At 42.3% G+C, this 18,632-nt stretch overlaps 1 protein-coding gene across 1 annotated transcript in view; it reads right to left on the bottom strand.

The window, feature by feature from the left end:
* LOC147718298 (nicotinamide N-methyltransferase-like) overlaps positions 1-18,632 on the bottom strand; it is a 66,586-nt gene that overhangs the window by 13,360 nt on the left and 34,594 nt on the right. The gene's annotated exons all lie outside the window — the stretch shown is intronic.

The following is an 18,632-nucleotide window of genomic DNA, read 5'->3' as shown; positions in this document are numbered from 1 at the left end:
CCCTTACCAGTGGTATATTAGCAGCCAGGTATGGGGGTTGCTTACTTATACCATAGGCAGTGGGTTGCACGCACGGCACACACATATGTGTGCCAGGTCAACTATTCACTTTTCTCTGCACCAAAACATGCAGCCTTTAATGGAAGTGTGTGTGTGTGTGTTCAGGTACAGGACCTCTAAGGGTAGCACAATATGTGCTGCAGCCCTAAGAGGCCTTCCCTGGTCACAGTGCCCTTGGTACACATGGTACCTTTAACAAAGGGACTTTCATGGGGCCAGAGAAGAGCCAATGGTGGGTACAAATGTACAGTTTTGTCAAAGAACACAGGCCCTGGGAACCTAATTGGTTTAGACCAATGGCACAAAAATTTGAGGGTGCATCAGAAATCTGCCGAAAGTGGTGAGGGGGGTTACTGCAACAGAAACCTACTTTCCTATACCAAACTTAAAATATGTCAGTCTAAACCCCAATGTGAGGCATTTGGAAGGGCTGGGTCTTTTTCTATTAGTGTTAAAATGGTTTTCATCAATGGTGTCAAAGTATGCTTTTGATACCGCACACCACTATGTCCAATTCAAAGGCAGAGTTCCAGGAGTTGACATGAAAGAAGGAACAGATAAGATTGTTTTCCCATAGTCACATGACTTTCCAAGAAAATTCAAAAGGCTCAAGAAGGGTTAAGATGGGGGTGGGTTGACTAACTAAATACAGTATTACAGATCGCTGACCCCTGGAAGCATAGGGCAGAAGTAGAACTTAGAATTGGAAGGTACAAGGCAGAGAAAGGCAGAGTGTCAACAGTTAAAAACAGGTATGTAGAGGTGGTGGTACTGTTGGAGCACTGGGGATGGGTCAAAAAATGGGTTGTCCCTGTTTCCATAGACAAAGGAAAAACAATGGCACTGGGGATGAACTGGAAGCAGACATAATTGAGGGTGGAGGTAAGAGGGCAAGGTAGACAGAGATCAGGTTGCAAATGTTATTGACAGACAAAAGAAAGAAGAGGAGTTTAGCCAGAAATTGGAAGGCATGAGGAAAATGACCATACTTGGGGGTATCCATGTCTCGGGGCACATTTGGCTACCAGAACAAAAAGGAAGATACGGAAATGGCAATTTATTTATGTATACAATCTTCTACAGAGGGATGTGCAATCAAAAGATGGGTCTAAAGAAGAAGCATTGGTATTGTCTTGGTGCCTTACTGTGCCTACTAACAGTGACACTTGGCTATCAGCCTTTCTCATCTATGCAAGTGTCTATTGTGAAAAACGTCTAGAGCATTTCTGTAGCAGTTTTCAAATATATGCACACTGTAAGAAAGTGATTTTCAGGGTATTGCTTGCCTTCATTATTATGAGGAAATTTAGAGCGAGGTTGGGGCAAAGCTAGATAAGCCATGGGAATATTTAGACAATGAATTGTGGCTTAAGTAGATGTATCCAGCAATACCACAACCAGCACTGCACACAGCAAGTGGTTTGCCAGTTCGATTTTACCCCTTTCTGGGCCATCCAGCTATTGGGGGGATGGAGGTTGGAGTCTGGTTAAGAGGACTTGTGATCAATTCTGGATCCTGCTGGACTTTTAACATGGGATTTTCTGCTCAGAACCCTTGCAAGCATAAACATCCTTTGCAGAATGTGAAGGGAGATATGCGGTGCAGATGTGTGGCAATGTTTTGGGTAGTAGGCACAGCGCAGGAGAGGGCAACAACCCTCAGGCAATAAGAACTAGCTTTTCACCTGGATATAGAGAGGGCTAGCTTGCTTGAATGGGTGTTCAGGCAGGTTTCAGACAACAAGGCCTAGACAAAGAAGATTTGCAGCTAATCTTCAATCTGATAAAGACATGCCACAGGTGGTAAGAGCTAAGTTGAGCAAAGACGTGGCAAAGGGTCAGTCCATTTGATAATTGGCCTTTACATGTCCTAATGATATCTCCTTTTGGCAATGGGTCCTAAAAAAGGATCAGGTAAATTCAGAGTGATCCATCACCTTTCATGGCCTGAGATTGCATCATTTAATTATTTCATTGCTGAAGAACACATGATTGTGCAGTTTGTGTCATTAGATGTGGCAATTTAATTGATTGGGCAGTGTAGATTAGGCATGGAATTGGCAAAATGTGACATAAAGTCAAACGCTATACTTCTGCCAGCACATCCTAGGATTTTTTTGGGGGGTATACAGTTTGATGGGGAAATGTATGTGACTAAGGTACGAGCAATGGGCTGTGCAATACTGTGTAAACATTTTGAGACATTCAGCTCTTGTTTGCAATGGTAGTTATGAGTGAGATCATGGCATGAAATGTTGACAGCTCATTTGGATGATTTTTGGATCAAGAGGCATCAGAGAGTTCAGAAGAGCACTACAGCACTTTCAGGTAGGGGGTCCCTTAGCCCAAGTGAAAACAGAGGGTCCAAGTACATCCTTTGGTTTTCTGGCCATTGAGCTTTGTACGGATTACATTTAGTATCCATTTATCTTTCCTTTTGAACTGAGCATCTATTTCTGGTGGTAGTTTTCACATTATTTCCCCTAATTTGAAGAACTTCCATGCACGCATTTATTCATGGAAGACATGGTTGCCTTGTGCTCTGCACCATTAGTTCCAAAGTCACAACTATAAGAACTTAATGCCCTTGTTTTATTTGTGTGGTCATAGGAGATGACTCTTTCTCTACAGACTAACTTAAAACATTGCTCTGCACCTCTGGTACACTACGATAAGGCTAGTGTTTAATTTTTACACAGCATCCATGCTTATTTCGGTGAGACACACTTCACCCTGGAGTTATTATGGAAGCTGTGAAGAGCTTTGACTGAGATGCAGCTCTACAGGCCCTGACCGTGATAATGAGAAGCAAGATAGCCATGAATGAGAAGTGTGCAGGCATGCACCATCAGCCCGGGTGCTTTATTTAATGCAGTAAGGTTGGTTTCGACACATTATGCTGAGGTATGAGTTTAGATCATTTCAATAGGTCTGGCTGAAGGGTATTCTTGATATGCTCTCGCAAATGTAGAGGCTTTGGTGCTAGATAGGAGTAACATTAAGAACAATTACCATGTTTTTTTTCCACCATTCTAATAATGCATATAACAGTTTGTTTCTCCAGCTTAATAATCTCAGCTCATGTTTTATTTACACAGATTATATTTTTTCAAGAATACATTTGAAAATGTATTTTTGTATCTTTTCTTTGTGACACCTTAGTGTGCAATAGTGAAAAACAAAATTATTAGATCAATTTCCATTATTCCTTGGGACTCAGAGTGTTCATGTTTGAGGTTACCGTCAACATCTATAACTCTGGAAGTTTAGGGGTTTAGATGCGTTACTGTGAACTAACCAAAACAAGATTTACTTATGATATGAGAAGTCTCAGGGGGTCATTAGGATGGCGGGCGGACTTTGTCTGCCCGCCATCCTTTTGTGAAATGGGACCACCCGCCATTGCTGCGGGGTTCCTGTTGTTGACATTCGGATGCGCACGCCACACTGGCGGGCGCATCCTGCATTCCTGGCATTGCAACGGGCAGTGCTCTCAGCACTGCCCGCCACAATGCCAGGAAGGCATGTTGTGAACTTCCATGCACAACGTGGCAGGCACCGTGCGGTGCCTGCCATGTTGTGCATGGATCTGCAGGGGGGTACCTATCCTCAATGTGCACCTCCCACCCCCAGAGTTACAATTGCTGGAACCGCATACCTTTCCATGGCGACGTTGCGGCCACGGAAAGGCATTTCCTCGCAGACATGCTAATATGGTTGCCGGTGTCTTCCAGACACCGCCATCATGTTAGCAGATTTTCCGCTCGGTCGACTCTGCGACTGGGAAGAAAACCTGTGGACAGTCTTTCCGTCTGCCGGTGTCCCCACACCATGGTAATGTGGCGTGGGAATTTGTACGCAGGAGGTGGTTTATGGCAGGCACAGCCCTACTAAATTTGCTGGAACTGTAAAACAGAGCTGTATGCAGTCCATATGGAAGCCAGAGATAATGTTTATACTAGAGGAAGTGATAGCGGCCCAGAAGTTGTCATTATGCCAAGTAGAAGATTTGCTGGGCTATTTGAAATTTACTTGTAGAATGGTAATTGCCAACAGATGCTTTTCACATAGATTAGGCTTTTGACTTTAGGCATGACACTAACTATCACAGGATCGAGATTTCTGCTGCCATGAGAGCAGATCTTGGCATTTGGTTGTTCTTTCTGGGGAATTTTTATGGTGTGAAATTGTTTGGCTGTGGCGGGTATGGAAGGGTCCTCTGAAAGGTGGCCACTGAAGTGGAAGGAAGACAGCAGGAGCATTGCATTTTTAGAACCTTTTCCCCTATTGGCGGCCATTGCCAAATACTTATAACAGTGATTTTTAATGTTGATAATAAAACAGGTGTAGGATTGGTGAATGGGCAGAAGGCAAGAAACAAGAAACGTTTAAAACTGTTGCAACATGTTTTGCTTTGCTGCCTCATGCACAACATTGTATTATGAACTACACATGTGCCAGGTGTTAATAATAACATTGCAGGCACAATGTCTCATTCCCAGTGGCAGAGATATCATGGTTTGGCACGGAGAGCAGATGCAATGAAGAACATGGCACCAGCAGCAATTTGCACGTTAGTGGAATAAGTAATCTAGGTCTGGTAGAAAATTCACTTGCACATAATACCAGGTCATTTTATAGACATGCTTGTGATAATTTTCTATGCTGTAGCAGGTAAAATGAAGTTTAGATGACAAGAATGTTGAAGAGAGGATGTTATCTGTGTCACTATGGCTAACGGTGCACAAACAGAATATCATGTCTAGAATATTGAAGTGCCAGAATATCGACTTCAAGAATATCCGTGGCCAGAATATCGACTTGAAGGTAAGAAATATTTGTCAAAATATTGTTGTTAATAATATCAATATTTATATTAGTGTTCTGTAATTTAGCATGTATGTAAAAGTATGTGATCCAATTTTTTTTAAAGGTATAGCTATTTTTTAAATGTATGTGTGACATTTTTAGAAGTGATTTATTTTGTCAATTCCATTTTACGTATTTTAGTTCTGTAACGGGTAGTGGGTTTATAGAGAAATTTGCTGGAAAGTAATTTAATTATATTAAAGTAATTCATAATATTTAAAGAGTAATTTTAATGTTTTATTTATTAATTATTAATTGAGGAATATTTTGTATGTATTCATTAATTGACAATTACATATGTTGTGTTTTTTTTAGGAGCGAGTTGTGTGTTTATAGGGGAATAGGGTTGGATGCAACTTAATTATAATAAAGTAATTAAGAATTTTAATTTATTAGTATTTATATTTAATTCTTTAATCATTGATTATTACATGGTTATCAAAATGTATTCATTGATCATTATGTAAATCGTGTTATTTTTTTTAGGAGTGTGTTGTAGGTTATAGGGGAATAGGGTGGAATTTGTACTGCTTTTGGCCGTCATAAGTGTGGCAGGGTATGCTCAGGTGTGAGTCCCTTGCTCACTTTGCCACTGGATTCAAGCAAGCCGGGTTGAAGACGGCTGGAATGCCAGAAACCATGTCCTCTGAAGCTTGTTTCTGGTCCAGGGAAGACATGGCTTGGCAGTTCGGGCTGGACTGTTCCCATGAGGCACAGGGTCAGACTGATTTGCATATAGCCATGTCTGAACTGGGGTGGCAGATTGGGCTAAAGAACGGTGATGGATTAAACCCATATCTTTTTACTGGGTGTGAGTGTTTGATTGATTCAGATGCTCCGTCCATCACCACCCCGTTTTGTACCGCTTTTGGCTGCCATAAGTGTGACAGGGCATGCTCTGACGTGAGTCCCTTGCTCACTTTGCCACTGGATTCTAGCAATCCGGGCTGAAGACGGCTGGAATGCCAGAAACCGGTCCTCGGAAGCTTGTTTCCTGTCCAGGGAAGACATGGCTTGGCAGTTCGGGCTGGACTGTTCCCATGAGGCACAGGGTCAGACTGATTTGCATATAGCCATGTCTGAACTGGGGTGGCAGAGTGGGCTAAAGAACGGTGATGGATTAAACCCAGATCTTTTGACTGGGTGTGAGTGTTTGATTGATTCAGATGCTCCGTCCATCACCACCCCCTTTTGTACCGCTGTTCTTTAAAAGTGTCCTGCCTTGAACACATTGGTTGCTGCTTGCTCCGCCCCTCAGCAAGTGCATAGGTTCACTTGCTGCATGCGATTACAACACAGGTGAACTACCTTACCCAGAATGCATTGTGGTTTCCAGGTTGGTCTCGGTTTGGCAGAGATCTTCCTCGGCAAACTGGGCACCATAAAGTGTGTTGAATGCCGCTCTCTGCGTGCAAACATAGCCCCCTCAAGTCCCCAACCGCAACAACCACCAAGGCCACGGAGTCCAAATTGCGGGGGCAAGTGTGAGAGTTCACCTCGCCCAGCGAGGGGCCGGATAACCCCTACACCGCTACTTTCTTCCTGGCCAGGGGGTGGGTCTCAGCCATTCCAGACACCTGGAAAGTCCCAATTTTCACAAAAGTGAAAGAACCAACGGGGCTGAGTCCCCTTGATGTTGCAGGGGCCCCCAAAGTACATCACTGAAACCCCCGGTAACAATATCCAACAAACATCTCCTCTGTAGAAAAGAATGAGGGCCAAGCAGGGGAACACAATGAGGCAGCTTTATTTTCAATCTTGGCGAATGCATTTCGGCTACAGGTAAGCCTTCTTCAGCGCCAGATGGTTGCAGGAGCAAATGAGCACGCTTGTGGTTGGCTGTTCTTTAAAAGTGTCCTGCCTTCAACACATTGGTTGCTGCCTGCTCCACCCCTCAGCAAGTGCATAGGTTCACCTGCTGCATGCGATTACAATGCAGGTGAACTACCATACCCAGAATGCAATGAGGATTCCAGGTTGGTCTCGGTTTGGCGGAGATCTTCCTCGGCAAGCAGGGCTCCACAAAGTTTGATGAATGCGCTCTCTGCATGCAAACATAGCCCCCTCAAGCCCCCAACCGCAACAACCACCAAGGCCACAGAGTCCAAATTGCGGGGACAAGTGTGAGGGTTCACCTCGCCCAGCGAGGAGCCGGATAGCCTCTACACAGCTGCTTTCTTCCTGGCAAGGGGGTGGGTCTCAGCCATTCCAGTCACCTGGACAGCCCCAATTTTCACAAAAGTGAAAGAATCAGCAGGGCTGAGTCCTCTTGACGTTGTGGGGGCCCCCAAAGCGCGTCACTGGAACCTGCGCTAACAATATCTAACAAACATCTCCTCCGTAGAAAATAATTAGGGCCACAGCAGGGGAACACAAAGAGGCATCTTTATTTGCAAGGTTGGCGAATGCATTTCGGCTACAGGTAAGCATATATATATATATATATATATATATTACCTACTGGCGATAGCCAGTAGGTATATATAGTTAGGATTTTTTTCCTATGGGATTTTTGAAAATTCTATGTCGAATAACTTTGGCGTTTGAGGACAGAATTGGCTGAAATTTTCAGGAAAATGGAACATTTTGTTTCTGAGCAGCCCCTGAAAATTTGGGAGGGTTTCGTCAAGGGAGGGTCGATAAAAAAGGGGGGTCCCAAAACGTGTTTTTCCCATGCAATTTTCCATAGGGCGGTTGGCCTCACTTTTAGCCTGAACGGCTGAATGGATTTACACCAAACTTGGCAAAATTGTAGGGACTGGTAGCCCGATGTGCCTTTGCTATGTCTCAAGATATAGGCTCCAGTGGTTTTTACGAAAATTAACTTTGAAAAATATATATTGGGCTACATTGGGCTATATATATGTTGGAGCCCAAATGTAGCCCAATGTAGCCCAATGTAGCCCAATGTAGCCCAAAGATGGCCACCAGAGACAAAAAAAACAAATGTAGCCCAAATATCAGCCAGATGTAGCCCAACTATAGCCCAATGACAGAATGTCCCAGAGTGTTCTAAAGAACAACTAGAGTGCTAACAGTCCTACTTATTACAAAGGTATGGCACACCTGAAGCCATCTTGATTGGAATAAAGTGGTAACTCTTAAAACATTTAATTTAAAAAGGAACAAAATGAGGGGGTTCATTTTGCCCTAGAAAGTATGATTAGTGAATATATGAGGAAATCCCGCATACCATCAGTCAGCAAAAAAAAATCCTGCATGTACTATTAGGCCGCAAATTAAAATAACGAAAACTTTTAGAACGAATATGCCTTTAGCATACACTAAACAACTAAACTACCCTAAACCCTAAAACACTACCCCCAGCATGACCCTACACAACGCAAACACTACAACACTACCCAAAACCCTAAAACACTACACCCCAGCATGACCCTACACTACGCAAACACTACAACACTACCCTAAACCCTAAAACACTACCCCCAGCATGACCCTACACTACGCAAACACTACAACACAACCCTAAACCCTAAAACACTACCCCCAGCATGACCCTACACTACGCAAACACGACAACACAACCCTAAACCCTAAAACACTACCCCCAGCATGACCCTACACTACGCAAACACTACAACACTACCCTAAACCCTAAAACACTACCCCCAGCATGACCCTACACTACGCAAACACTACAACACTACCCAAAACCCTAAAACACTACACCCCAGCATGACCCTACACTACGCAAACACTGCAACACTACCCTAAACCCTAAAACACTACCCCCAGCATGACCCTACACTACGCAAACACTGCAACACTACCCAAAACCCTAAAACACTACACCCCAGCATGACCCTACACTACGCAAACACTGCAACACTACCCTAAACCCTAAAACACTACCCCCAGCATGACCCTACACTACGCAAACACTACAACACTACCCTAAACCCTAAAACACTACCCCCAGCATGACCCTACACTACGCAAACACTACAACACTACCCTAAACCCTAAAACACTACCCCCAGCATGACCCTACACTACGCAAACACTACAACACTACCCAAAACCCTAAAACACTACCCCCAGCATGACCCTACACTACGCAAACACTAAAACACTACCCAAAACCCTAAAACACTACCCCCAGCATGACCCTACACTACGCAAACACTACAACACTACCCTAAACCCTAAAACACTACCCCCAGCATGACCCTACACTACGCAAACACTACAACACTACCCTAAACCCTAAAACACTACCCCCAGCATGACCCTACACTACGCAAACACTACAACACTACCCAAAACCCTAAAACACTACCCCCAGCATGACCCTACACTACGCAAACACTACAACACTACCCAAAACCCTAAAACACTACCCCCAGCATGACCCTACACTACGCAAACACTACAACACTACCCAAAACCCTAAAACACTACCCCCAGCATGACCCTTCACTACGCAAACACTACAACACTACCCAAAACCCTAAAACACTACACCCCAGCATGACCCTACACTACGCAAACACTACAACACTACCCAAAACCCTAAAACACTACCCCCAGCATGACCCTACACTACGCAAATACTACAACACTACCCAAAACCCTAAAACACTACCCCCAGCATGACCCTACACTACGCAAACAATACAACACTACCCTAAACCCTAAAATACTACACCCCATCATGACCCTACACTACGCAAACACTACAACACTACCCAAAACCCTAAAACACTACCCCCAGCATGACCCTACACTACGCAAACACAACAACACTATCCTAAACCCTAAAACACTACGCCCAGCATGACCCTACACTACGCAAACACTACAACACAACCCTAAACCCTAAAACACTACCCCCAGCATGACCCTACACTACGCAAACACTACAACACTACCCTAAACCCTAAAACACTACCCTCAGCATGACCCTACACTACGCAAACACTACAACACAACCCTAAACCCTAAAACACTACCCCCAGCATGACCCTACACTAAACAACCACCACAAATCTACACTACACTAACACAACACTACACAACACTACGCTACACTACACAATCACTAACCCACGAAAAAATTAACACAAACCCACTTACCTCTCTCGTCATTGTGGTTTTCACAACGCAAATGCATTTACCATACGTGCCTTTTAAAACGTAATTCTTTGTAAAGGCATGCGCGATAAATGCACATGCGTTTTGAAAAAATGCGGGATAATGGTATGCGAGGTCAATGACCTTGCGGGATAATGGTATGCGGACTGAAAGTCTGCGGGATAAAAAATGCGGGAAAATGGCTGCAAACCATGATTAGCAGCAGACTTCCCTGGTGAGCACTAGCTTTACTACAGTGATCTAATGAGCAACTAGAGTGCTAACATTCAGAATTTATGGCAAATGTGTGAAACATCTGAATGCCTTCTTGATAGAACCAAAGTAAACAAGCATTGAAAATGCAATAGATCTCGCCCTCGTTTAAGTTAAAGCCATTCTGTTTGTAATGAGGTGGCTTTTTAGCTTTGCTTTTATTAGTGTTTTTAAAACTTTCATGTAAATAACATGCATATGTATGCATATATGTATATGTATGCATACATTTATATTTATATAGATATGCAGATTATATATGTTTATATATGTATATTACCTACTGGCGATAGCCAGTGGGTATATATAGTTAGGATTTTTTCTCTATGGGATTTCTGAAAATTCTATGTCTAATAACTTTGGCGTTTGTGGACGGAATTGGCTGAAATTTTCAGGAAAATGGCACATTTCGTTTCTGAGCAGCCCCTGAAAATTTGGGGGTTTCGTCAAGGGGGGGCTGAGAAACAAGGGGGGTCCCAAAACACGTTTTTTCCATTCATTTTTCCATAGGGCGGTTGGACTCACTTTTAGCTCGAACGGCTGAATAGATTTACATGAAACTTGGCAAAATTGTAGATATGGTTTGCCCGACGTGCCTTTGCTATGTCTCAATATATGTGCTCCAGTGGATTTTGAGAAATTAACGTTTAAAAAAATATATATATCTGTGACAGCGCTCCGGTTAGCGCCCCGGTTTGCGTACCTGACGCGTGACGGAACTTCGCGAAGCGAAGCTGATTGGCTCTCCGGTGTCTGTCAACATTCTAAACAGTCCGGAGCGGCCGCCATCTTGTCTCTCGGTACGATCGAGAGACAAGATGTGGTGAAAAACGAAGGGGGAAATGAAGGAAAGGGGGCAAGGTAGACCACTCCTGACCCCCTAGGATTGATGAGGGGGATATTAAAGTGCCCCGTGGGGCAAAAAAAAAATAATTTTTTTTTTTGCGATTTTACGCCGTAGAGGCGCGTCCCGGTACGCGAACCGGGCAGCTCACCGGGCAGCTAACCGGCAGCGTAGCTATCAACATTGTAAACAGTCCGGAGCGGCCGCCATCTTGTCTCTCGGTAGGTTCGAGAGACAAGATGTGGTGAAAAAAGAAGGGGGAAATGAAGGAAAGGGGGCAAGGTAAACCCCTCCTGACCCCCTAGGATTGATGAGGGGGATATTAAAGTCCCCCGCGATTTTTCGCGGTAGAGGCGCTTCCCGGTACGCGAACCGGGCAGCTAACCGGCAGCGTAACGGGAGTCCGCCATCTTGTGTTTTTGGAGCGTCCGGTTCGCGTACCGGGTAGCGTCCCGGTAAGCGTAACAAGGGGAAAACCAAGAGAAACAGTAAAAAAAAAATTAAGGGAATAGATTTCCAGCAAACTTGACAAAATTGTAGGGACTGTTTGTTTGATGTGCCTTTGCAAGGCCTCAAGATATGTGCACGTGTGGATTTTGTCTAATTAAGGTTAAAAAATATATATATATCTGTAAGCGTGCTCCGGCACGCTTACGTTACGGGTTTTGTTTGTGCTGCAGAGCCGATACGTCACGGTTATGCGACGCGTCATGAGGCGTCTCACGTGGCTACGTGATACGTCACGTAATAAAGAATATATTTTACAGCTATAGATATTAGCTTTTAAAAAACCAATGAAATTCACTGAAAAAACCATAGGTTATAGACCATATATAGTTAGGAATTTGCATTTACAAAACCTTGAAAATTCACTGAAAAAACCATAGGTTAGAGACCATATATAGTTAGCTGGACATTTTATTGACATAAAACCAATGAAATTCCATATATAGTTAGTTGCACTAACTATATATCGCGCACCCGCAATCCACTGCTGATGATGTCACATATTACATCATTCATGACATGGTCAGTGACATCACTGATGACATCACTGATGACATCTCAAATGACATCACTGATGACATCACTGATGACATCATGACACACCAATACCAGTTACTACATACGCACTCACTGATTCCTACGTCTACACACACATTCACTCATTCACCCATACAATCACTCATACATACAGTCACTCATTATTACAACACTATCATATGCACTCATACACCTATGCAGACACTCACACACTGCCACTCATCCATGGAGTTACTCACACATCTAGTCAGTCCTGTAAAGAATCAATCACATTTCCATTTCCTCATCTATACAGTTAAACACAGAACACCATACTTCAGTGACATCACTGATGACATCACTGATGACATCTCAAATGACATCACTGATGACATCTCAAATGACATCACTGATGACATCATGACACACCAATACCAGTTACTACATACGCACTCACTGATTCCTACGTCTACACACACATTCACTCATTCACCCATACAATCACTCATACATACAGTCACTCATTATTGCAAGACTATCATATGCACTCATACACCTAGTCAGTCCTGTGAAGAATCAATCACACTTCGATTTCCTCATCTATACAGTTAAACACAGAACACCATACTTTTCACACATATACTAACACATACTTACTCTCTTATACAATCACTGATACAAGTACACATTGATATGCACAGAGTCACACACCTCCCAGCCAGCCACACACACACTCAGTCTTCCATACATCCACTCATTCTTCAATATGTAAAACATAATTAAACTTTACAAAAACACACAGACACCAGATGATGTCATCAGTGATGTCATTTGAGATGTCATCAGTGATGTCATTTGAGATGTCATCAGTGATGTCATCAGTGATGTCACTGACCATGTCATGAATGATGTAATATGTGACATCATCAGCAGTGGATTGCGGGTGCGCGATATATAGTTAGTGCAACTAACTATATATGGAATTTCATTGGTTTTATGTCAATAAAATGTCCAGCTAACTATATATGGTCTCTAACCTATGGTTTTTTCAGTGAATATATATATATATATATATTCACAGAAAAAACCATAGGTTATAGACCATATATAGTTAGGAATTTGCATTTACAAAACCTTGAAAATTCACTGAAAAAACCATAGGTTATAGACCATATATAGTTAGGGATTAGCATTTAAAAAACCTTATTTTATTTGCACAAAACCATTGAAATTCCATATATAGTTAGTTGCACTAACTATATATCGCGGACCCGCAATCCACTGCTAATGATGTCACATATTACATCATTCATGACATGGTCAGTGACATCACTGATGACATCACTGATGACATCTCAAATGACATCACTGATGACATCACTGATGGCATCTCAAATGACATCACTGATGACATCACTGACATCTCATTTGACATTACTGATTACATCATTTAGTTGTTTTTTTTATATATACACATAGTGACTGTATGTTTCTGTAAAGTTAAAATATGTCTTACATATTGAAGAATGAGTGGATGTATAAGTGTCTGGATGAAGGATTTAGTAGGTGCATGACTGACTGTATGAGAGAGTGATTAAATGTGTCTCACTGAGTGCATGGGTTAGTGACTAAACTGTCTTAATTTGTGCATCATTATGTCTGTTGTTCTATAAACTGCTGCATGTGTTGATCAGTAGCTATATGAGTAACTGTATGGGTTATTGATTGGTTGTCCAAGTATTTGTATGGGAGAGTGAGTGTGTGTGTGGGGGTGGCTGGGAGGTGTGTGACTCTGTGCATACATGTGTGAACAGTTGATTCACTAGATCTATGGGTTCAAAACTGCATGTGGAAACAGCTGTATGGGTGGTTGACTGTATACAAGTGTATTGGTGAGTGAATGGATATCTCAGTGCTACATGTCAAAGTAAGTACATATGTAAAACACAGTACATGTGAGAGTTCACATATATAAATTACTGTGTATAAGAGCCAGTGAATGTGTGAGTGGCTGCATGGATCATTGTGAACTTGTATCAGTCATTGTATAAGAGAGTAAATAAGTGTTAGAATATGTTTGAATAAGTAAGGTGTGTATAACTGTATAGTTGAGGAAATGGAGGTGTGATTGATTCAGTGCATGACTGACTAGGTGTGTGAGTAACTCCATGGATGAGTGACAGTCTGTGAGTGTCTGTTTACTCTAAGTGTATCTAAGGTTATATTAGAGTCTGAAGAGGTTAATCGTATTATCACATGATTGATGTCATCAGTGATGTTTTCTGTGATGTCATTTGAGATATCAGTGATGACATTTGAGATGTCAGTGATGTCATCAGTGATGTCATTTGAGATGTCATCAGTGATGTCATCAGTGATGTCACTGACTATGTCATGAATGATGTAATATGTGACATCATCAGCAGTGGATTGCGGGTGCGCGATATATAGTTATTGCAACTAACTATATATGCGAATTTCTATGGTTTTGTGCGAGTAAATTAAGGTTTTGTAAATGCTAATACCTAACTATATATGGTCTATAACCTATGGTTTTTTCAGTGAATTTTCATAGGTTTTTTAAATGCTAATTCCTTTCTATATCGAGTTTGTATCCTTTTTTTTTTTACAATTTGCTGTTTTTTTGTAAGTATTCTTTTTTTTATATATTTTTTTTTTTTGCGCTCTTGGTGCGCGCTCCGAGAAGCTTTCAGCTAAGCGCTCCCGTAAGCTTTCCGGTGAGCTTAGCAGAAAGCGCACCCGGAGCGCTATTGTCGCTCGTGAAAAAAAATATGAATGAAAAGATAATAATAATGCAAAACTTTTCGTACTATACAAATAAAATCAGTTTTTTTTAATAAGGAAAATGATTATGCATTTCTGTAAAAGTTTGATGACATCACTTCGGCGCGCAACGTAAGTGCCCTCGGAAGCGCCTACGCTCGCGCCTCGTAAACGCACGCAGAAGCGCCTACGGTCGCGTCATATGTGCGCCCCGGAAGCGCCTCAAATCGCGCCGCGTAAACGCACCCGGAAGCGCCTACGATCGCGCCACGTTTGCGCCCCGGAAGCGCCTCCGCTCGCGCCGCGTAAACGCACCGGAAGTGCTCCGAAGCGCGCAGCGTAAGCGCGTCGGGTCATGTGACCCTAAAATAACACTTTTCATTGGTTGCTAACAGTTTTTTTTACAAAGAATGAAATCCCCACCCATTTCCTTCACTATTGCTTTGTACTTGGAGAGAGCAAGAGCTGTTCTGTGTACTATCTTCATCTCCTACTTTCCTGATCTACAGCAATGGCTGCAAGAGAGTCATCCAGCAGTGATTCAGATGCATTTGTAGATGAGGACCCTCCTACGGAGAAGAAAAAAATCCATTTCATCTGGAAATTTTATAACATCCCTGAAGGTGAAAAAAAAGTCAACGCTCCAAAAGTAACCTGCAAAATATGTGGGAGTACTTTATCCAGAGGCAATCCTCTGAAAAAATATAGTTTTGGTAATGCCAATTTAATCAGGCATGTCAAAAGAAGACACCCAAACAACTTTGCGAGGGAGAGTGTCAGAGACCTGGCACGGAAATTACCCACAGATGGCGGCAGCACCTCCACTGGTGGAGCAACACCTTCGGGACCATCCCGTAGAAGAATGGTCCCTAACATACAGCCAGAGTTTGCAGGCATCAAATTTCTGTGCACGGAGTGTAACGAACTGCTCTGCTATGGGGAGCAGAGTGTTGAACTTATTGCCCTAAAGAAACAGCAACACCGCTGCCCTGACAGTCCCTAAATTTTCACATTTTTTTGCTCCTGTTGAGCCGTTTTTGAATTCCTGTTTTTTGTTTTTCCCTTGACAAAAATCCAAAAAAATTATAAAATTGTTTTAAAAAGCCAAAAAAAGTTCAAAAAGTTCAAAAAACACAAAAAAATATAAAACAACAAAAAGAAGAAAAAAAAAAGTTCTTTTCAGAACTACCTCTAATTTATAAAAAAATGCATTTTTTTGTGAAAAAAATCTGTCATTTTTTTTCTCCTTAGTACGCTCCTCAGTAAGCTCCCCGGTACGCGTACCGGGTGCGCCCCCCGCGGAAATCGAAAAAAAATAATTTTTTTTTGAGGCCCCGCGGGGCCCTTTAATGGCCCCCACATCAAAACTAGGGGGTCAGAGGGGGTGTACTCTTCCCCCTTATTGTCATTTCCCCCTTTCTTTTAGCCACCTCTTGTGTCTCGATTTTACCGAGACACAAGATGGCGGCCGCTCCAGACTGTTTAGAATGTTTACAGACAACTGAGATCCAATCAGCTTCCTGCGCGCAAGTCGCGTGTCGCGCCTCGAGCGCTCTCCGGTGCGCGCACCGGAGCGCGGCTATAGATATATATATTTTTTTGAACCTAAATTACTCAAAATCCACTGGAGCACATATCTTGAGACATAGCAAAGGCACATCGGGCTACCAGTCCCTACAATTTTGCCAAGTTTGGTGGAAATCCATTCAGCCGTTCGAGCTAAAAGTGAAATCGACCGCCCTATGGAAATTAACATGGGGAAAACGCGTTTTGGGACCCCCCTTTTATCTCGGCCCCCGCTTGACGAATCCCCCCCAAACTTTCAGGGAAAGACCGGACCGCCATGAGACCATTTTCCTGAAAATTTCAGGCAGATTCGTCAACCGGCGCCAAAGTTATTCAAAATAGAATGTTGAGATTTAACATTGAAAATTATCCTAACTATAACTACCTACTGGCGACCGCCAGTAGGTAATATATATATATATATATTTATATTATAGTGAATTTTTATATATTTATAAATTTTTTTAAATCAATTAAAGTTATTATTTTAATAAAATTTGATATATGTATGTTTACATTTTGTTAATTTAAATGTTATATTTTTTATTGTTTATTATATCTAAGTAATTATTGTTTTAGTTTATTTTATAATTTGAGTGTTTTTAACATTATTTTTTATACAGAAAAAAAAGATATTTTGGACATCGATATTTCTTACATCTAACTTTTATTAAATGTTTGTTATTTATATTTGAAATATAGGATGTCTATTGTGACTGTCAATATTTTTACATCAATATTTTGTCATTTATAATTTTGTCATCGAAATCAGCAGCTATGATAAGGGACAAAGTGGGGTAGGAGGGTTTGCATGGCTGCTCCAAGGAGCAAAGGAGAAGGTGTAGGCAAAGAGAACCTATTAGGATACCCAGCTAGTTGATGTTGGTCATGGGTCTATTAGCAATATGATTTAGCAGTTTTGAATTTCTGCTGATAAAATTGGGTATGTTGTGGTTGTGTTTTAGTGCCTTTGAAATGTCTGAGGTTTTGAGGGTTGACAGGTGAAGTGGAATGGCCAGGAACATCATTGACTTTAACCTTGTGTAAATCTAAGATGGCTCAGACGGGGAGAGGTGGCTGTGTTGTGTTGCATTCAATAGTGGGTGAGTTTTGGCCAGTGGGGGCCTGTGGGGATTTCAAATTGGCAGGTGGAGAAAATATTGGTACAAGAGGTAGGAAACAAGTACGAATATTTTGAAACGCACTCCGTTAGATTATGGACTGCATCAGAAGCTAACACACTGAGCTGCTGTCTGAGAGAGGTTATGCAATTGGGGTGATGATCTTCAGACTGTAGTCTGTGATACATTACCCACAAAGAGAGCATGCAGTGATGCACTAATTGAAAAGTCCCCCCCTTTTTGTTTCAGGATGTGTTATGGGATTTCTCTCCATATGGCTCGTTGAGCATTCATTTATTGAACGGGCTGTGAAGCAGGTGAAGATTTGTCGCTGTGGAGCTCATTTAGGTTTTCGTCCAACTGAATTCAAAGTTGAATGGTGAGAAAAAGGGGACCTGAAATGGGCTAACCTTGTGGGTGACAGTAAGACCCTGTCAGATCTGTTAACAATTCACCAGGGGGGGAAAGATTTAGTGCAGCTGTCAGGTTTCGTTTGATTACGTTGAGGAAAAGCTGCTCTGCGGATGATTATACGGTCCTGGTATGGCACCTTTGTGTTTTGGACAGCTGTGATGGCAAGAATGGTGTGGCAAGGGGCATTGAAGTAGATTACAATTGATAAAGTCAGGCACAAAGTTAATGGGGAAATGTGTTGCTTTTGTCAACATAGAGGCAAAGGTATGGAGATATCACATAAAAAAGAAAGTAATCTCTGTTTGAATGACATCCAATGGGGCAAGTAATATCTGCAGATTGGGGGCAGAAAAATACCTGTGCAGGATTTTCCTGGGTGGCAGTCCAGCAAGGGACTCACACAAAAAGTTTAGGAGAGAAGGGTGAGTTAGGGCCTTGCTGGGGGTCCTGGGCAGAAGGAGACCATCAGAGTTATGCTGGGGTCAGTTGTGAAAGGACAATAATTGCAATGAAAGGGGGTGTGGGTTGGATGCTGGGATCTTTGGTTGGAAGTGTGTACACATTAAAGGGGAGGCTTGAGGAAT

The sequence above is a fragment of the Lissotriton vulgaris genome, chromosome 4_1 (assembly GCF_964263255.1).
Source record: "Lissotriton vulgaris chromosome 4_1, aLisVul1.2, whole genome shotgun sequence".
Classification (NCBI taxonomy): domain Eukaryota; kingdom Metazoa; phylum Chordata; class Amphibia; order Caudata; family Salamandridae; genus Lissotriton; species Lissotriton vulgaris.
The sequence above is the reverse complement of the archived record's forward strand: the minus strand, read 5'-3'. Positions and strand labels throughout refer to the sequence as shown.